At 37.9% G+C, this 22300-nt stretch overlaps 1 protein-coding gene and 1 long non-coding RNA gene across 3 annotated transcripts in view; both read left to right on the top strand.

The window, feature by feature from the left end:
• The window catches only part of SLC35F1 (solute carrier family 35 member F1), a 398228-nt gene that overhangs the window by 294554 nt on the left and 81374 nt on the right, over positions 1-22300 (top strand). The window lies entirely within an intron of this gene.
• LOC103884077 lies at positions 4360-10747 on the top strand. Its single transcript, XR_646542.4, has 3 exons — positions 4360-6931; positions 7048-7228; positions 9025-10747. It is a non-coding gene; the product is annotated as an uncharacterized LOC103884077 (long non-coding RNA).

The following is a 22300-nucleotide window of genomic DNA, read 5'->3' as shown; positions in this document are numbered from 1 at the left end:
CCCTTGCGCTTCCCAGGTGAGGCGATGCCTCACCCTGCTTCATCTCTCGCTGGTCGGGCTGCAGCAGCTAACCAGCACCGATTGTCCGGCACTCCCTAGTGAGATGAACTGGGTACCTCAGTTGAAAATGCAGAAATCACCCGTCTTCTGTGTCGCTCGTGCTGGGAGCTGGAGACCGGAGCTGTTCCTATTCGGCCATCTTGCTCCACCCCACGCTTTTTAAATAGTTGAAGTCATACTGTGTTTATAATTTCCACACCTGCTTTTTATATGCTTAGTATTTTATCATAGGCATCTTTACATTGTTTTACAAGGCCTTTATAAAAATACTTTAAAAAATAACTGCTAAAGAGTCTAACAAGTGGGTGTAAGGAAGCATACCTCTGTAATTGGAAATTAAGTATTTAAATGCCCAGAATTTTGAAAACTATAATACTTAAAGTCTGTTAAGTATTATAGAATAGTATTTCAGTTTAATATTATATTAAAGATTATATATATTTTCTCCTTTTTGGTAGCCGTGACATTTTGGGAGTTTTGATAATTGCTAAAAAATAAAATAAAACACTGACCCCTGGCCATTAGAGTACTAAAATTATCTTAAATAATCTTTAAAGAGTTTATGTGTCCCTGGTGCTGTGAGAGTCCAACAATGTCCTATCCAAGTTTTCATAAATGTTTTATTATCTTAAATACAATTTTCCAAGATTTCTCTTAATTCTACCCTCCAGGGCAATCCATATGACAAAAAGGAACAGAAGTGATTTCCAAAGATTTGATTCGTACCTTTGCTATTCTAAGCCAAGTAATGGCAAATATTATTTCAGTGGCCTGCTATATAAAGTTATCTTTATTTTATAATTCAGTGGAAACAATAACAGTAGTTTGCTAAGACACTTAGTTGGAGCAAGCAAAAGAACAAAAGGAACCCAATTATGCAAATATGTGCCCTTTCAGAGCTCTTCCACTTTAAGGAGCTTGTCAGAAAATGAGAGAAGGTGGCAGGTTTATAGTTTTCTATCTCTCTAAATGAGTAACCCTCCTCATAATTAAAATTAGACCTAATTGTGATTATCACTATTATTCTTCAACAGTTAAGAATTGTCCACCTGATATACTTAAATGTTTCATGTTCGTCATTTTCTAATTCCTTCTGAAGACTTTTTCCCTGTTAAGATTTTACTGCCTAATCTATGGAAAGTCTTGTTTGGATATTGGGACTCTTGTGGGGGCAAGGGACAAAAAATGTAATTTTAATTTGCTTGAATTAAAAACAAAACGGCAAAAAAGAAATGAAGTACAAACAAAAGACTAGAAAAACTGAAGGGTAGTGTGGACCTAATGTAGCTTGACTGGCTCAGTGGTGCCTTACCATCTGATTTCCAGATTTCTACATCTCTGTACTCTGCCTTCCCCTAGGTAAGAGCCATTCGCAGACAAGCCTTTTCTCTCCTTGTGATTATTTAAGACATCCACATCATCTCTAGCCTTTGAACTTCCAGATTAAGGCATTTAGGGGAAGAGGTTCTTCCTGTTCACTCAAGAGGAAAACTGTTGGGTCTCCTTGACTCTGGTTAAGTTATGTATCCAATTCCAAATCAACCACTTTGTCGACGGTAAAGTTACATGCTGATTGTTCCAAATCTGGGTCAGTGTGGAGCCATGGTCCAAGTGCTGCCCTTCTTCATGAATCCATCCCTAACCACCTGCTATGGGCTGAACTATGCCTCTCCCAAATTTATATGTTAAAATCCTACTTTATATGTTAAAACACCTACTGTCTCAGAATGTGACTGTATTTGAAGACAGGGTCTTTAAATAGGTAATTAAGGTAAAATGGGGTCCTATGGATGGCCCCTAATCCAAAATGACTGGTGTATTTTTAAGAAGGGATTAGAACATGAAGGAAAATACCATCTGGAAGACACAGGGACAGGACAGCCATCTACAAGCCAAGAAGAGAGGCTCAGAAGAAATCAACTCTGTCAACCCTTGGATCTTGGACTTCTAGCCTCCAAAACTGTGAGAAAATCAAATTTCTTTGCTTAAACCATCTAGTCTGTGGTACTTTGGTATGGAAGACTTAGTAAACTAATAGACAACCCTAGTCAGAACTGAGCCCTTTTTCTTCTAAACTTCCACTGCCCTTTTTGCCCCTTCTTACTTTCTACCTTATGTTTCAATTATGCATATATCTGTGTCTCATAACTCTCCTCCCAGACCATAAGGTCTTTATGCACAAAATCTTAGTCAAATTCATTTTTGAACTGCCCACATCACACTCATTAATTCAGTAAATGATTATCGTGTGCATACTATGCATATACAACAATCTTACTAGACCCTCAATAAGTATATGCTAAATAAATAAATGTGACTCCAAAGAAACAAGTGACTGACATCAATCATTATGAAATGTCAGTTCTTAAAGAATGCATGATCAATTGGAGAACAACAACCAGGAACATATGGACATACCCTTGAGGAGAGTTTATGCCAAGAATACCAAGAACATGTCATGCTGACTATAGCATTTTAATATTTTCATGCTGCTTATTCCTATAGGGCTGGAAGCTCAAGTGATATGAGCAGGTCATTATTATAATAAATTCCATGTCTGACCTTAGCCAGAATTGTGCAGTGCTGAGTGGAAAGGAGTTTAAGAACTTAGTTGATGCATTACCTAAATAATTGGATTTCTCAGGTAAGGATATTAACTGTTTATTTTCTCAGAATAAATTTAATACACAGGCATCCACGGATAATAAAAAGGCTATCATGTGGTAGACATTAAATATATATTTATTCTACCCACTTGTAACAGACATTTGTTGTTTTGAGCCAATCAACATTCAATCCCCTCTAGTTTAGCTAGAGTATTCTTATTTCCTCAGGTAAATAAGCTCTTTTTCCTATGTATGCATTCTTGGTGCAACTTTATTCAAGGTGCTTCGTCTTTCTTTGACCAAGAGCTGGGCATGTCATTCAAGCTTGGCCAAAGTTTCTTTTCTTGCATGTCTTTGAATCTTGAATGGAGTGGGACAACTGTGAAAACAGTTGGTTTTGATTTGTTTCAGTAGTTGCATCTTAAAAAGACTGTCTGCTTTTACTACACAGATGTCTCAGAAGTCCTGAATACTGACTTTTCTGAAAACCAGTTCCCCTGCCTTCCAAACATTTACTTTTTCTAATTACAACCACTACAGCTGGTGTCTGTCTGTTGATTTTAATTATAAAAATCTTGATTCAGAAATAATCATAGCTGGGCACGGTGGCTCGCACCTGTAATCCCAGCACTTTGGGTGGGTGAAGTGGGCGGATCACCTGAGGTCAGGACTTCAAGACCAGCCTGGCCAACATGGTGAAACCACATCTCTACTAAAAATACAAAAGTTATCTGGGCATGGTGATGGGCACCCATAATCCTAGCTACTTGAGAGGCTGAGGCAGAAGAATCGCTTGACCCTGGGAGGCGGAGGTTGCAGTGAGGTGACATTGCGCCATTGCACTCCAGCCTGGACAAGAGTGAAACTCCATCAAGAAAGAAAGAAAGAGAGAAAGAGAAAGAAAGAGAGAGAGAGAGAAAAGGAAAGGAAGGAAGGAAGGAAGGAAGGAAGGAAGGAAGGAAGGAAGGAAGGAAGGAAGGAAGGAAGGAAGGAAGGAAGGAAGGAAGGAAGGAGGGAAAGAAAGAGAGGGAGAGGAGAGGGGAGGGAGGATGGAAGGAAGGAAGCGCACTCATCCAAATTCTCAGCAGCACTATTATAAATTATTTAGGACAATAATTAATCTAGTTTTCTTATAGGAGTAGATATCATAACTAACTTTGGGAAATCCTAGTGTTTGAACATCATTTATATCAGGAAATAATTCCTATTTAACCTGAATCTTGTCTATAAAAAGTTAAAACCTTAAGTATTGAAGAAAGAACACTGAGAGGTGGGATACTTCATCACATTATTGTAAACATGCTAGTACAAGTTAAGACAAGTTTGAATCCATCTGGGCATCTTTTTAAAATTTAACAATGCATAGTATTCCATGGTGTATATGTGCCACATACTATGCAGCCATAAAAAAGGATGAGTTTGTGTCCTTTGTAGGGACATGGATGCAGCTGGAAACCATCATTCTCAGCAAACTATTGCAAGAACAGAAAACCAAACACTGCATGTTCTCACTCATAGGTGGGAACAACAATGAGATCACTTCGACTCGGGAAGGGGAACATCATACACCGGGGCCTATCATGGGGAGGGGGGAGGGAGGAGGGATTGCATTGGGAGTTATACCTGATGTAAATGACGAGTTGATGGGTGCAGCACACCAACATGGCACAAGTATACATATGTAACAAACCTGCACGTTATGCACATGTACCCTAGAACTTAAAGTATAATAATAAAAAAAAAAATTTAACAATGCGTAAGTATGTATTCCAGTTCTGGTCAGATTATACTTCTCAGCTCTACACCTCTTCCTCTCACTAAGCTTTTAATTATAACCCACTATATTAATATCAAAGAGCTAAAATCAACAAGTTATGGCATATTATAATTATTAGCCCTGTACTAGCAGTCATTTAAGGACTTTTTCTAGACTTTATCACAAAACATTAAACTGATGAGAGATTATCCTTCTTATTTGTTGTGAGATAAGCATGCAGGCTGTGTCCAGTTTGTGTTAGCAAGGATGGGGAGACGGGAACTCTTACACAGTGCTGGTGGAGTATAAATTCATACACTTTGGGGATTTATTTGATTCAAACTATAATGTGGAAAATGTGCATATTCTATGGACCTGTATATTTGGGTACTGGTAAGTTTTACACAGGCCCAGAGACATGTTTATTGTAGCATTGTTTATAATAGCAAAAATTGGAAATAAACTGTGAGTGCCACAATGGGAAGAATGGGTAAATAAAATATAGCAGACTGCTCTGCAGATTAAAACACAAGGCAGACTTACTTGTTTATAACATGGATAACTCACAAACATAGTGTTGAGTGAAAAAAATTCAAGTTGCAAAATTATATATAGATCAACTAGAGTATAATACCAGTATTATAAATTTGATAAAAATTACAAAAACACATTATATATAGATATGCATACATATGCATATACATGTGTATAAAAACAAAAATGGTTTGCAAGGCAATTCATAAATTTTCTAGCATTGCTTCTTAGGATAGGAGGAAATAGTATTGGATATGAAGGAAAGTGAACACTTCAATTTGACATGGAGTGTTTTACTTTTTAATTTTACTTTGTTCTTTAAAATAATTTTGAAGATACTTCAAAAAATTATTAAAATTACCAGTTTTCTGTCATGGCTACATTGGTGTAGCCAATTACTTTTCTGTATTTTTTATTGTTTCAAAACTAAATGTTTTCTCAAGTTCACCACTATGACACAAGATGCTTGATTTATTCATTCACTCTTCAGCAAGTATGTATTACTTGTCTGCTATGTATATGATACTGTTTGGTACCATAGTAAGCAACAAAAATGTATTAAAAAACACATGGTCCTGTCTTCAAATATCTTAAAACTTTAAAAATTAAAAGTTCTTATTGGGAAAAGTATGTGTAGGTTCAGGTATGCCTCATTGTGATGATATTTTCAATAGTCTTATGATATGAAATTGTTACAGTTATCATGAAATTACATGTAGGTGGGCTTCACTCTATGAAAACATAACAAGAAAATTACCACCTACAAAAGATTAAATTAGAGCGTGATTGACACTTTAAAAGAGAATTATTCCCTTCTCAAAAAAATGATTCATTGTAGGCCTCTTTCTGAACATATGAAATGTGATGGTATATTTTAAAAAGTCACATTACGCCAACCTTTTTGGGCAACATATCCATTATATAAAGTAAGGTATACCAGTATAAGACAGAGACATTTCACCTGAGAGTATTTTCAGTGTTTATAGTTAGTAAGTCAAGCACACATAGAAACTTGTAGATGAGGACCTTCATTGTAGCTCCATTGTCAGCTTTGGGTCCAGGTGGGTAAATTTGACCAAATACCTTCTGAAAACCCAATGGGAAAGCATTCCCTGGGATGTCTCTCCATTACACCTTTGTCTACAGTGGGGAAGGAAGGTGAAGAATAGTAAGCCGAACACTGTCTCTCAATGAGACAAAAAATGGTAGGCCATGAGTGCTTAAGGGTTGTGAATCAATGACATCCTTAGTTCTGTTTATGAATGTATGACTTTTTCTGTTTTGTTTTTGCTCCCTTTTCCCTAACCTCTTTTAAAAGTAATCAACTGATAATTGACAGACACTGCCTAGGTATTTTTTTGTGAGCAATCCGTGTCCCAAGACATTTCTCTAGGGACCTTGGTTACACTCTTTTCCCTGGTATCAGGAGGCAAAGGAGAATCCTATCTTCTCTCCTGGGTCTGGTCACTGATACCCTTGGCTCAGGCAAAGCGGACTTTGAGTTAGGAGTCACTGAGAACCTGGGGGAAAAAAACCTGTCAACTACAGTGTTCCTTGACATTCAGACAAGTTCTGTTCCATGGGGATTTCTATATTTGGCCAGACTGCAAGGTATTAAGGTAGATGAAACAGAAGAGATCTGAAAACTGCACGCTGAATTTCTCCTTGAGGTCTTATTTCTCAGAAATATGAGGCAATTTAAAATGTATGTGAGAAAAGAGTATTTTTGAAACTTTTCAAAAATAAAAGAAAGATCAAGAAGTGCTTTTAACTAATATATATATTAAAGGTTATTTGCCCGCATAGATAAGACAGTCTTGTTGCTAGGCAACGGAGATACCGAGACAATGGTGGGCCACGGAGGTAGAGGAGCTCATGTGTGTTTTAGTATGAATTCCTGTCACAATAGCAGCCAGGCTAACAAGCTTCTCCCAAAATGGGAAATGGCAGAAATGACGATATGATGGACAGAGAGGTGAAGCATCTGGATTTTATTTGTCTAACATACCCAGTTCTTGTATGATGCAGTTAATACTTTTATTAATGTAGAATGGCCTGTTTATGCTAATAGGGATTTTTCTAACTTTGCAGCTTGTAGTTGATGACTCTGTTAGTGGAAGGAGCTGCAGGACTTCAGATACCAATGTCTAATGAACAGACAGTTCTTAGAGAACTACCACGGGCAGAGGCGAAGCTAGATTATCTTAGCACTGTGAATATGGTGTATTCAGAAGGAAAAACAAGGACTCAGTCCATCACTCTTCTATCAAAGGTATTTAGTTACCTCTTAAAAGTGAAATTCATAGGACAGGTGATGGCAGCTGTTAAAGTGTATTTTGTATCATAGATTTTCATAAGAGCATAATATTTTTCATTTTAAGGATTTAAAGATTTTGAATATTTGGTATGCACATTTTTATTCTAGATCACTCTAGTCTTTTTTTTTTTTTTTTTTTTTGAGGTAGGGTCTCTGTCACCCAGGTTGGAGTGCAGTGGCACAATTACAATTCACTGCAACCTTGTTTTCCTGGGGTCAAGTGATCCCACCGCCTCAGCCTCCCTAGTAACTGGGACTACAGACATGTACCACAATGCCTGGCTAAATTTTTTTTTTAATTTTTGTAGAGACAGAATCTCACTGTTTTGCTCAGGCTGATCTCAAACTCCTGGCTTCAAAAGTGCTGGGATTATAGGCATGAGCCACAGCACCCAGCCAAGATCAATCGCTATAGTCTTTAGAATTCTTATTTTATAATTTCTACTTCTAAAATGTTGTATGGGAGGCAAAGAAAATAAGTTCCCTTCTTCCCCCTACCCCCACTGAAAAAAAAAGGAAAGAAAAACCATTGGAGAATGTGAACAGAGGACTTTTTAATTATTTTAAGCTGGAGGAGCAAAAGCAGTCAGGAAATGGTTGAAATTGTGTCAGAGGCCTTATAGCAACTTATTTAAAAGAAAACCTATATTACAAGAATTGACTATATTTATTAACTGTCAATAATATACTCATTGCACAGGAATTATTTCCTTATCGTCTTTATTTGAAGACTTCAAAATGCTAAACACAGAGCAGCACTTTATTATGGTCATGATTTTTGAGGTTTACAAGATTGCAAAAGTATCACATTTTACGTGGGAAGTATCACATGGATATATTACAGAATTTCAGTTCAATTAAAAACAGTACGTACCCAGCTTTCCCACAAAGTGTGAACATAATAAGGCATATGTCCCACTTTCATACTCACCCCTTTTCACATAGAGTGGCCTTAAGTTGAGTTAGATTCTAACGTGATTCAAACCGAGTTGTCATGCAATGGCCTGAGGCTCCGGTGATTCAGAAGAGCCAATGTGGATGACTACAAAGAAGAACCGAAACAACAGGAAAAAAAAGTTCCCTACAGCTTCATTTATCATTTGACTTCCCATGATTTATTTATAAAGGATCATCATCTCAATTCCACTTCTATATACATACATATTCAAAAGAACTGAAACCAGAGACTCGAACAGATACTTGTCCCAATGTTCATAGCAACATTATTTGCGATGGCTAAGGTGGAAACAACTCAAGTGTCCATCAGTAAATGAATATATCAACAAAATGTGGTATATCCATACTGTGGAATGTTACACAGCCTTAAAAAGAAATGAAATTCTGATACATGTTGCAACATGAATGAACCTTAAAAACATAGTACATGAAATGTCAGACACGAAAGGACAAATAATATATGATTGCACTTGTATGAGGTACCTAGAATCATCAAATTCATAGAGACAGGAAGTAGAACAATGGCTCCTAATGGCTAGGGAAGGAGGAATGGGGAGTTATTGTTTAATGGGTACAGAGTTTGAGAATGGGGTCATGAAAAGCTCTGAAGATGCATAGTGTGATGGTTGCACAACAGTGCAAATTTACTTAATGTCCCTGAACTGTGCACTTAAAAATAGTTAGACGGTAAATGTTATGCTATGTATATTTTACCACACATGGAAAAAACAATAATCATTTAAAAAACTGTATAATTGCCTCACCTAACTCAACATTTGAATTTCTCCTTGCAGGAACTATGCCGTCCTGTTTTTTCCTTTCTGACCTCGGGTTCAAAAATATAAAAGTGTCATTGCAACATGCCTTAATTTAAACTCTGGTAGGATATTGCAAGATCAGATCAGCAATTTTCTCTCCTGGAAATTTCACCTTCTATTGCTTTCTTGAAACATTATTTATTTATCCAGTTACCTGCTAATGCCAGCCACATGCTTAGGGCATCATGAAGATATCAAGAGAGAAGCCTAATTTTTCCTGCTCTGGTTATAGCTTGTAGGACAGATGGCATGGTACAGACGGCAGTTCCACAGACTGGACGGATGGCCTGATCTTCATTCCAAAGTAGAATGCAAGTCTTGAGATTTTAGTTCAGTCATAACATGCCATGGATGAGTCTAAGTTTCTGTTATCAAGGAAGAAATGAGAGGCCTCTCAGGAAAATAGTTAAGTAAGGAGAAGGGAGAAAGTATCAATGGTGTCTAGGTATGGTGCGCCCAGACAAATAGGAAGAAGCACTCGTAATATCATTTGACGTTACACCTGTTCACAGTCAAGTTTCTTACTAAGAAATTAGTAATGTGAGAAGCTTCATTTCTCAGCTAGAGGACTATCCGCAACCTTCAGGCACCCTTCAGACTTCCAGCCATACCCTTTGCAAAGCAGTTGAAATCAGATCTAAAAATAGACTGGTGGAGGGAGGGCAGGGATGGGTACTCCAAGTTTGGTCTTTGAATTAGATCCAATATGTAAGAAGCAGAGGAAGTAAAAAGGGCTGATGGGCTTACTTTGAAGAATAGCTTGAATTATCTTCCAGATTTACATTAGGAATCCTAATTTTAGCCTATGCCTCTTTCTTACCTCCTATCTTGACTCCTAATTGGTAATGCAAAGAGTTTTCTTTTATTCACCTTTAAGCTCCTACTGTTTCTTTAGGTCCTAAGGAATCTACAGACAAATGGGACGTCGTATTAAAAGCTGTGTAGCCAGTGATTCTGGGATATATTATGATCAATTTTGGTTCCCAAAGGTTTACCTCTCACATCAGTGGTTGTCGAAACTAACCTCGAGTCCTGGAAATGTATTGGTAAACTATTACTTGAGTATTATTATTTTACAAGCCATCTGCCATGAGTCAGAGTTAGATACTATTCAGAGACAGTGATCTTTCAATTCTCAGGGGTTTAATTTCTATCCATGGGTACATATCCAAGAATAGAACCATTTTTCAAGAAAGACAATTAGTGTGGATCATCAGGGTTTTTATTTGTTTGTCGTGGGTTTTAAAAACTTATAATATTTTAAAATGGACCTTTTGGAGGAAGTCTGTTTCTATGAATTTTAACATGGACCTTTAGGTTTTGTCATTGGCAGAGCACAGGGGCTGAATCACTAGTGCCACCATTGGTGATAAATAAGTGGATAAAATCTTTGGAAAGTTAAAATGTCCCCAGTAGAATATGTAAATGTAGTAGAAGGTGATAGAAATAGTGACCTTAGGTTCTGTGGAATAGATCTATATTATTTATGTTTCAGGATTTATTTGTAATAGAATTTCGGTAAATATTTGTTAAGCAGACAATAATGTATGTTCGTAAGAGTGTAACAGAAAAAGATCACAGAGCAGAGGCTTTGTTTTCTTAAGTTTACTACTATCCAGGACAAAAGAAATACACACATGAAACATTAGAAAATATATCAGAAAGGGGCCATCAGAGAAATGTAAATCAAAATCGCAATGAGATACCATCTCATACCAGTTAGAATGGCGATCATTAAAAAGTCAGGAAACAACAGGTGCTGGAGAGGGTGTGGAGAAATAGGAACACTTTTACACTGTTGGTGGGACTGTAAACTAGTTCAGTCATTGTGGAAGAGTGTGGCAATTCCTCAAGGATCTAGAACTAGAAATACCATTTGACCCAGCCATCCCATTACTGGGGATATCCCCAAAGGATTATAAATCATGCTGCTATAAAGACACATGCACACGTATGTTTATTGTGGCACTATTCACAATAGCGAAGACTTGGAACCAACCCAGATGTCCATCATTGATACACTGTCACATATACACCATGGAATACTATGCAGCCATAAAAAAGGATGAGTTCATGCCCTTTGTAGGGACCTGGATGAAGCTGGAAACCATCATTCTGAGCAAACTATCTCAAGGACAGAAAACCAAACACCACATGTTCTCACTCATAGGTCGCAATTGAACAATGAGAATGCTTGGACACAGGATGGAGAACATCACACACTGGGGCCTGTTGTGGGGTGGGGAGACGGGGGAGGGATAGCATTAGGAGATATACCTAAGGTAAATGACGAGTTAATGGGTGCAGCACACCGACATGGCACATGTGTACATACATATGTAACAAACCTGTACATTGTGCACATGTACCCTAGAACTTAAAGTATAATAATAAAAATAAATAAATAAATAATTTTTTAAAAAGAAAATATATCAGAAAGGATACAATTAGGTTCCCAAATCAAGAGAACAATGCAGAAGGACGGTGAGAATTCAGAGGAAAAGTCAATGTGGGTCAAATTGAGGAAATTTCCCTGAGAAGGCAGGAATCGGGAGAAGTCTTCTAATATTGTATTTGTGGATAAAATAGCCCCTTCCATTCCCCTGGGCTCTGAGCAACTTAGAACAGATATCAAATATATTCTTATACCAAAAGAATAGTTACTCTGACAGTTGGTTCCAGTCACCAGACAAGAAGGTAGCAAGCCCTGGAGCAAAATGCCTCAGAGAGGAATAGGCCCAACTTATTTATTACTTTAAATCAGTTGGCAAAATGTAACCCGAAACAAGCAGCATTGCAGTCTCTGAGAGGCTTTTAAAATACAGATTCCTGAGCCCCAGCCCACACCTACTGAGTGAAAATGTCTGGGGTGGAGCCCAGAAAGCAACAGCTTTCAAAGCTCCCAGAGTGATTATCTGTGTAACACAATCAAGTTTAAAAATCAGAGTAGACAGAGGTGGGAGAGAATGGCAGAAATCTGATGTAGTCAGGAAGTAAATAAACATTTATATAGTCTTGTTGACAACTGAAGCTTGTTTTGTGTTACTTTGTTATCTTTATTCCAAAGTAGCTTGGCATTGTTGAATGCCTTCTTTGAGGCCTCTGTATGTGGTTAAGGATAGAGTCGTTCTCTGGAACCTCACTGTACTATGGCCTGTGATATCTGTGCTTCCCAACACGTTTGCCGCATGACACAGAAGGCTTCGCTTGGGATGTTAGCTTATTATTTGGCATCTTTTCCTCTCCTGGTTCTTGGCGGGAACCATAATTCAAATCATGTCCTCTCTTACAATTGTGTTAGATATTACTGTGTCCAGCTGCGTCTACCTTATTAGTATCTACCTAACTGAAGACAGTACTACCATGCCTTGAGAGGGTGACTAGCTTCTGAAGCTTCGATACTGGGTGCAGATACTGTACTACCCTACCCCAACAAAAGGTCCTCTATAAGGACTTTTGTGGTCCAAGCATAGACAGGCTTTGTCTGTAAATGCAACAACAAGGGCAGGGAACAACTTGGCCAGTAGCACAAGGGCAAGGCACCTCCACAAAAACAGAATGCCGGGAAATGAACAAGAGAGGTTCTTAGCTATTATGAGCTTGTCAAAACTTCTGCTGGAAGAGTTGCCAAGTATTCCTCCTGACCTCCAAGACTGAAATAAGGACATGGAAGTAATAGAATTCAAAATTCTGCATTCTCTGGCTGCTAAAGAGAATAATACTACGTATAACTCAAGGACACTGTAGGGAGGAAGGAGGCCACAGACACAAAGACACCTTTGCTATTCTTATGTTCCAGCCAATGCCACTTCATAGCTAAACCCTCCCTTTACAATAGAATTCTTCTTTTTGTAGCTTTCTTATTATGAAAAATTTCAATCTTATAAAAAAGTAGACAAAACAGTATAATGAAGATCTATGTAGCACTACATCAGCTTCAACAAATTTCAACTCATGGCCAAGCTTATTTTATCCCTACCCTCACCATTTCTTCCTTCCTGTATTGTTTTGAATCCAGTCTCAGATGTTTTATCGTTTTAATCTGTAACTATTTCAAATGTGTATTTTTAAAAGAACTTAAAAATGACATGACAACAATACCATGATCACATGTGAAATTAACAAGAATTTCAAATATCCTGTCAATGTTCAAATGTCTAATTTTTGCATACATATATATATAATCTTTTAACAGTTTATGTGGGTCAGGATGCAAATACAGTCTGCATATTACAGGTGGTTGATGTTTTCCTTAAGTTCTTTTGACCTATACATTTCTCTTTTATTTTTATTCATTTTTTTGAAGAAATAATCATTTGGCCTATATGATCGGTGCTTTAATGCACACATATCCCCTGAGGATTTGTTCAAGTGCAGGTTTTGAGTCAGAAAGTCTGGGGTGGACCTGAGATTCTGCATTTTAAAAATCTCTCAGTCTATCTCAGGCAATGCTTTTGCTGCCGTTCGACAGACCAAACTTTGAGTAGCCAGCTTATAGCATATCCCACAATCTGGATTTTGCTGACTGAATCTTTCTAGTGTATTTCAACATGTTCCTCTGACCTTTACATTTGCCAAATTGGTAGTTGAGTACAAAGACTTGATCAAATTTAGGTGTTTTTTTTTTTTTTTTTTCTTTTTGGAACCACATAAAACATAATGCTTGGTTGTCTCCTTCTTTGCAATGCTAGTAACTTGACCTTCTAGGCCTATTTTTATTAATGTATTAGGGGGTATAAAAATATTACCGTAAAGACAAATTTCCCCTCATCTACCACCTAGTGGTATAGTTCATATAAGAATCCCAGAAAAAAAACTTAATTGTTTTCCTTTATTCACCAATTTTCAAAATAATAAGTTGGTTTACTAACATCTTCCAATGGTGACCAATTAGGGTTTAGATTTTTAAAAAATATTTCCCTAGTGGTGACTGTTGTTGTTGCTGTTATTTTAAAATTCATCACTAATTCATGGATTTAAACATATTTCATGCATCTTAATCCATTTCTGTTGTTACTTTCATGTGAAAGACTCTCCAGGTTGGCCTCTCAGTCCTTTTGATACCACCCTAGTAGTCTTTGAGTGCCTCATTGCTATTTTGTGTAACAAGATATTTCAGGCTTAACTTGTATATTACATTTCCTGACCCAGATCTGCAATCAGCCATTGCTCCAAAGACTATTATTGTTTCTTTTAGTGGAAAGGTATTTAATGATGATAATCTGGGTTCTATGGTGCTCGTTGTCCCTAGGTTGTTATAATGCAAACTTTGTAACCCCACAAATACATGCTTTAATATTTTCAGTTAGAAATGCAGACATATATATATATATACACACACACACATACACACACACACATACACACACACGTATATATGTATCCTAGAAGTATAGTATACTATTATTGCATTGTTCATAAAATGCTGCTTTTCTACTGAACTTGATTTCAGAAAAATAATATAAATAAAAATGTTTCTGATTTGTTTTATTAAATGTGCCACGCAAACAAAAACATGATTTTTATGGTGAATACTTTATAATAAAAAGCCAGAAGAGACCTCGGAAAAACAATTTAACCTCTTCCACATCCAATTTCATGATCTGAAAAATACTTTTCTCACAGGGCTGTTAATAACAAAGCTAACATTTACCAAGCATTTACTGCAAGCCAGACACTTTACATACACTTTTTTTTTTCAATTAATCCTTATAGCAGTTATTTTCAAGTAAGTGGTGTTTGCCTCATTTTACAAATAGTAGACTTTCCCAAGGTGACACAGCCAGTTAAGTGGCAGAATCAGTGCTTTAACAGGTCTCTCTGGCTCCATGCTCTTAACCTAGAGTATAGGGTGGTAATTACATGAAAGAATGAATGTATGGTGCCTCTGGCTCAATGCCTGACAAACAGTGTTCAATGGAAAATAAATGTCAGGTCATAGAAGTAGCCTTGGTGGGTCTGTGCTTGGCATTTGGGATGGGAGATGGGAGGGCAGACGGGCAGAGGAGGCCAGCCAGCTTTCTGCTTTACCAGGCTTCTGGCCCGTTGACACTCCATCTTGCTAATTTCCCATGTTGGGTCTAACCTATGTGTCCACCATGACAGATGCTTTCATGTCAGAGCTCAAGGTCAGCCCTCAAGAGTGCAGGCTGGCACCTTCTGTCATGTTGTCTCTTAAATCTACTCAGCAAGTGGCAGTAGTCCGGAGGCAAGTCTGTCTTGGCCTCTTCCCCTTACATTGTGTGTCATTAGCTGCTACATGGCTCTTTGTTCAAAACAAAATTCACAAAACTGACAGATTCATCTGCTAATGTCGAGAGACATCAGAGCCAATCACAGGAAACTTCCAAAAGGCAAATAGGGTCACTTTTCACAAAGTGGGATTAAGAATAGCAAAATAGTCTTGTCATTAAAAAGGACAAATACATTTTCCTCTCAGCAGGCTCACCCTAGGAAAATAGGGAGATTTATATGAGTACATAGTTTAATTATGATTACTTTGAATAATTTCAAATCAAAGCATCCACCCCACGTATAGCCAACCTGTCATTGACCATTTTGAGCTAGTGAGCAGTATTTTTCATTGTAAATGACATCTTCATGACGATGAAAATTTAGGTATGAAGTGCAACATGTTGGCACTCATTGAAGATAGCAAATAATCACATATATTGTTTTAAATCACCTGGAAAGGGAACTAGTTGACTGTTTGTTTTACTGTTTTGTTTTGTTTTTGAGACAGGGTCTAGCTCTGCTGTCCAAGCTGGAGTACAGTGACATGATCTCAGCTCGCTGCAGTCTCCACCTCCCAAGCTGAAGGCATCCTCCCACCTGAGCCTCCTGAGTATCTGGGACTATAGGCACACTCATTTATTTCTTACAAACACTCAAGGAAGCAGGTCCACCTAGTAGCACTAGTGTATAGATGAGGAAAATCAAGGCTTAAAGTGACTAAATTGATTTCTAGGTATTATATTATTAGTAGCTGTTGTAAATGGGATTGCTTTCTTGATTTCTTCTTCAGATTGCTCTCTATTGGTGTATATAAATGCTACTGATGTTTGTATGTAGATTCTGTATCTTGCAACTTTACTGAATTTGCTTATCACTTCTAAAGTTTTTTGGTGGAGTCTTTAGGTTTTTCTAAATATAAGATCATATCATCTGTGTACAAGGCTAATGTGACTTTTTCCTTTCCAATTTGGATACCCTTTTTCTCTTTATCTTGCCTAATTGCTCTGGTCCAGACTTCCAGTATTATTGAAGAAAAAGTGGTAAAAGTGAGCATCCTGAAAGAACTATACAAGGAAAAATATAAAACACTGATGAAAGAAATTGAAGAGGACAACACACAAAAAAATGAAAGGATATTCCATGAGCATGGGTTGGAAGAATTAACTCTGTTAAAATGACAATATCACCCAAAGCAAATTATAGGCTCAATGTAATCGCTATCAAAATACCAATGACATTCTTCACAGAAATAAAGGACCCCAGTAGCCACAGCAATCCTGAGCAAAAAGAACAAAGCTAGAGACATTACACTACCTGACTCCAAAATATACTACAAAGCTATGGCAATTAAATCAGCATGGTACTGGCATAAAAACAGACACATAGACCAATGGAACAGAATAAACAACTTAGATATAAATCTATGTATTTATAGCCAACTAATTTTTAACAAAGGTGCCAAGAATGTGTTCTAATGGGGAAAGGGAAGTCTCTTCAATAAATGATCCTGGGAAAACTGGTTAACCATATGCAGAAGGGGGAATCTAGACCCCTAGCTCTCACCATATACAAAAATCTAATCAAAATGGATTAAAGACTTAAGTCTAATACCTGAAACTATGAAAGCACTAGAAGAAAACACTGGGGAAATGTTCCAGGACATTGCTCTAGGCAAAGATTTTTTCGTGTGAGACCTCAAATGCACAGATAACAAAAGCAAACATGAACAAATGGGGTCATATCAAGTTAAAAACCTTCTTCACAGCATCCTGGCTCACACGGTGAAACCCCATCTCCACTAAAAATACAAAAAAAAAAAAAATTAGCTGGGCGTGGTGGCGGGCGCCTGTAGTCCCAGCTCCTTGGGAGGCTGAGGCAGGAGAATGGCGTGAACCTGGGAGGGCAGAGCTTGCAGTAAGCCAAGATCAAGCCACTGTAGTCCAGCCTGGGTGACACAGCAAGACTCCATCTCAAAAAAAAAACAAAAACAAAAACAAACAAAAAAAAACCTTCATAGCAAAGGAAACAATCAACAAAGTGAAAGGACAACCCAAAAAATGGCAGAAAATGTTTGAAAACTATTCATCTTATAAGGGATTAATAATCAAAAGAGATGAAGTGTTATATATAAACAACTAAATAGCAAAATGTCAAATAATTTGATTTTAAAATGGGAAAAGATCTAAAAACACCTTTCTCAAAAGAAGGAACAAATGGCCAACAGGTATATGAAAAAATACTCAACATCACTAATCATGAGAGAAATGCAAATCAAAACTACAGTCTCACCCCAGTTATAATGACTTTTGTCAAAAAGACAAGGAATGACATACTGGTGAGGATATGAAGAAAGGCGAATCCTTGTACACTGTTGGTGGGAATGTGAATTAGTATAGCAATACTGTGGAAAACAGATGGACATTCCTCAGAAAGCTAGAAATAGAACTAACCATATGATCCAGCAATTCCACTATTGAGTTTATGCCCAAAAGATAGGAAATCAATATATCAAAGAGTTACCTGCGTTTCCATGTTTATTGCAGCACTATTCACAATAACCAAAATATGGAATCAACCTAAGTGTCCATCAACTGATGAATGGATAAAGAAAGCGTAATACACACACACACACACACACACACACACAGGAATATTATTCAGCCACAAAAAGGAATGAAATCCTATCATTTGCAGCAACATGGATGGAACTGGACGTCATTATGTTAAGTGAAATAAGCCAAGCATAGAAAGACAAATATTGCATGTTCTCACTCATACATGGAAGCTAAAAAAGCAGATCTCATGAAGATAGAGAGTAGTCTGGTGGTTACCAGATGCTGGGAAGAGTAGAGGGGAGTCGTAGGGGATGAAGAGAGGTTAATTAATTGGTACAAATATATACTTAAGACCTGTTGTTTGATAGCTCAGTATAATTAATTAACCTTAATCAACTGTACATTTCAAAATAGCTAGAAGAGAACAATTCAAATGTTCCTAGTGTAAAGAAAAAACAAATATTTAAAATGATGGTTATCCCAGTTACGCTAATTTGATTACAGGAATGTATCAAATTGTCATATGTACCCCCAAAATATGTACATCTAATATGTATCAATAAATAAATAAATAGTGACTAAGGTGCACGACATTGTGCACCCCATTCCTGGAATAGCCTGGGTGAGAGCCCACTGCTGAATGGCTCCACTGCCTTCCATCATGGTGCACTGCCAGCAGGAAGATGTGGCTGCCATTGATGCTTAACTGCACAGGACACCGGGCTTGATTTCTCTGAGAAGACTGCTTTCTGGAGCCTGGCAACATGGCAGCCCTGAGGGAAAGGCCCAACCTGGCATACTCACTGTCCAAATCAAAAGGCAGGAACTCTTGGGACTATTTATCGGAACAAGAACCTGCACATGTAGAAAACTGCAACAGGTAAAGTAAAATGGCCCTCAAGGGGAGTTGCTCAAAAACAGGTATCAACTGGACCGGAGTTTGGGGCATGAATATGTACTTAGTTTAAATTGATTACATTTTAGGAGGCTGACGGTATTTATGAAGAAATGCGTCTGTTAAAACTAGAAATACGGGACAAAACTGTTGGTTTGTGTTGTATCTATTCTATCTGCAATGATATCTATGCATTTATGGATTTTTCCCTAGTACTCAGCTTAAAGTAAAAAATACCAGAACCTTATGCAATGATGATTCATTGTATTTGCTTTTAGATATTTTTCCAAATCCATATTAGGCATTTCTCGAAAAAAGGCGATTGAGCAGATTTTAAAGGTCTTACATTGAGTAATTAATTTGTCTCAATCACTATGCTAGGCAGTCCAGGGTGGGCAAAAACAAAACAAAACAACAAAGAATGAAAAGAAAGTGCTGAGGAACTGGGGAGGGGTGGCAGAGAATTTGAGAAGGTTTCACGTGGGAGGTAACATTTAGACTGGGTCCTGAAGAATGAGTAGGAGCTTTATGAGTTTGGTGAGAGGGGAACAAAATGAGAATGAACACAAAGTTTCTTCTCTTGGCTTTCTTTCCACCCTTCTGTGCAGTTTCCTCTTTGAAGTCTTGCACGTGGTGTGCAATATGTGTGGTATCATTAATAGTAGAAAGATTGAGGTTCAGAGCCATTAACTCAATTCCTAGGTGCCATACAGCAAGAGGCAGCCTGTGGCTAAACTCACATCCGTTTATTACTAAGCCAAAATATCAAAGGGCTGCCTTTTATACTTTTCCTAATCTCACTCTCTGGATCTAATAATAAAAATAAATGAAAGAAGACAAGATAAAATTTATGTATCTTTTTTGTGTTTCATCCTTCACTCAGCTTTGCATTATGAGGTGCAACTGATTGCAATCTTTCTCATAAACAATTTAGATTTTCTTTTTTATATAATGAGGACATTAATTTTGTTCACTTTTCATACTAAAGATAATAGTTTTAAACTCTAAATCCAATACTATATTTTAGCTTTTAAAGTAAGTAATTACATGTCCATCGTAAGTCATACTTATTTTCAAATTCACTGGTAAGTAAAACAGGCTGGGTGTGGTGGCTCATACCTGTAATCCCAGCACTTTGGGAGGCAGAGGCGGGCAGATCACTTGAGCCCAGGAGTTTGAGACCAGCCTGGGCAACATGACAAAATCCCGACTCTATAAAAATTAGTCAGGTATGGTGGCATGCATCTGTAGTCCCAGCTACTTGGGAGGCTGAGGTGGGAGGATTGCTTGATCCTGGGAGGGTAAGGCTGCAGTGAGCCCAGATCGCGCCACTGCACTCCAGCCTCAGTGGCAGAATGAGACCCTGTCTCAAAAACAAAACACACAAAAAATACTTAAACTTTCCCCTTTGGAGTTCTGGTAAAAGAGATGATATTATGGCATCACACTGTGAACCAAAAAGGTGTTTATTCAAGTAAGGATCTTGCCCCCTGTGCAGGAGCATCACTCTTGCTGCAGACTCTGAAATGTGTGCTGAGATTTGTTCTTGAGTAAAAACACCGCGAAGGATGGCACCACCCATGAGATCCCTTGATGAAAAAGCAGTTCCCAAAATAACGCAACTTCTTGTCCCCTCAGCTGAATTCATTTAGGGTGCTGTCTTGCAGTGCTTTTATTATATACTCAGACTACCACTGGAGTGAACAAGAATACTATGAATCAAGGTTCTTCTGTTTTCCAGTCATTGGCTTGAATGTGGACCATGTTTCAGCCCTTGGACAAAAATTTTCATTCGCTCAGCATTTATTAGCCACCACCACCCTCACCCCACTCCATGTGCGACCACTGTTACTATGTCTGAGGCCTTAGCAAGTAGTCGAACATATGACGATTATTTTTGTAATGAGACTTTTTAAGCCAAAAAATTGATGTAAAGCCTTATTTCACATTTCACAGGAAAAATTCTGTCATAGACTTAGATCAGGCAAGGAGACTCAAATCCCTGATACTGAAATGATAGTGATGGGACACATTCTGGTCTCTAAGCTGATTCAGAGCTGAGGACTGGCAACTCCTGGGGAGCACCATGCATATACTGGCACTCCGGTATGATGGGCATCCCTGGAGTTGGCAGTGGGGTGCCCTGCAAGTGAGTTTGGACCAGTAGGTCAGGAAAGATCCCTTAATGAGAAATGCATGACTCACGAGGATAATGGTATAATTATAAAACAGCAAGCAAAAGAAAATATTGCAATATGAATGAATATGAAGCCTGGTGCCAAATTGTCATGAGTTCAAATACTGGTTTATTTATGTGATCTTGTGCAAGTTACTTAACTCCTACAGGTTTCACTCTGGTCATCTGTAAATGGAGTTAGTAGTAGTATCCAATATATACAGGGTTATAATGAGGATAAGATAGCATTTGTAAAGCAAGTGGACACTGACACATAGTAAGTATCCTAGTAAGTGTTTGTTTAACAAATTATAAAACACATTTGATTGGTCATCCTGCAGATGCTTAGCAAAATTAGACATAAATCACATGGCCAAGATTTTTCCTGTCTGTTCTCAAACACTGAAGTTGTTGTAATGCTATCTTACTTCAAATTAGAATAACTTTCATTATGTTTTACACATTTGCCATACTCTACAGTCCTTTAAAGAGAGAGTGAAAACAAAACTTTATATCAATTATAAAGATACATGTGTATAAAGACATACATGTCAGCCAGGCGCGGTGGCTCATGCCTGTAATCCCAGCACTTTGGGAGACCATGGTGGGTGAATCACAAGGTCAAGAGATCGAGACCATCCTGGCCAACATGGCGAAACCCCAACTCTACTAGAAATACAGAAATTAGCTGGGCAGAGTGGCACATGCCTGTAGTCCCAGCTACTCGGGAGGCTGAGGCGGGAGTATCGCTTGAACCCGGGAGGCAGAGGTTGCAGTGAGCAGAGATTGCACCACTGCACTCCAGGCTGGTGACAGAGCAAGACTCCGTCTACACAACAAAAGAAAGAAAGAAAGAGAGAGAGAGAGAGAGAGGGAGGGAGGGAGGAAGGGAGGAAAGGAAGGAAGGAAGGAATTTTACTGCATTGCTTGAAAAATTAGAAACAATTAGAAGTCTATCAGTGGAAGACTGAATAAATTGTGGCATACTCATAAAACATAATAATAGACATCATTTAAAATAAATGAATTAGCTTTCCATGAAACAAGGATGCATTTCTAAAACAAGGATAAGCATGAAGAAGCCTAGAAGAATATTTACAGCATTTACAGTAAACCTTCACATAAAATTTAAAAACACATGAAAGAAAGTCATATGCTATTTTGAATACATGCACATGTAGAAATGTGAACAAAAACAGCAGCCTAAAAGTTACATAACAAAATCAAGATGATAAGGCTGGCACGGTGGCTCATGCCTGTAAATCCCAACATTTTGGGAGTCCAAGGCGGGTGGATTCTTTGATCCCAGGAGTTCAAGACCAGCCTGGGCAACATGGCAAAACCTCATCTCTAAAAAGAAATACAAAAATTAGCTGGGCTTGCTACTCAGGA

Source organism: Papio anubis, chromosome 6 (assembly GCF_008728515.1).
Source record: "Papio anubis isolate 15944 chromosome 6, Panubis1.0, whole genome shotgun sequence".
Lineage (NCBI taxonomy): Eukaryota > Metazoa > Chordata > Mammalia > Primates > Cercopithecidae > Papio > Papio anubis.
The sequence above is the reverse complement of the archived record's forward strand: the minus strand, read 5'-3'. Positions and strand labels throughout refer to the sequence as shown.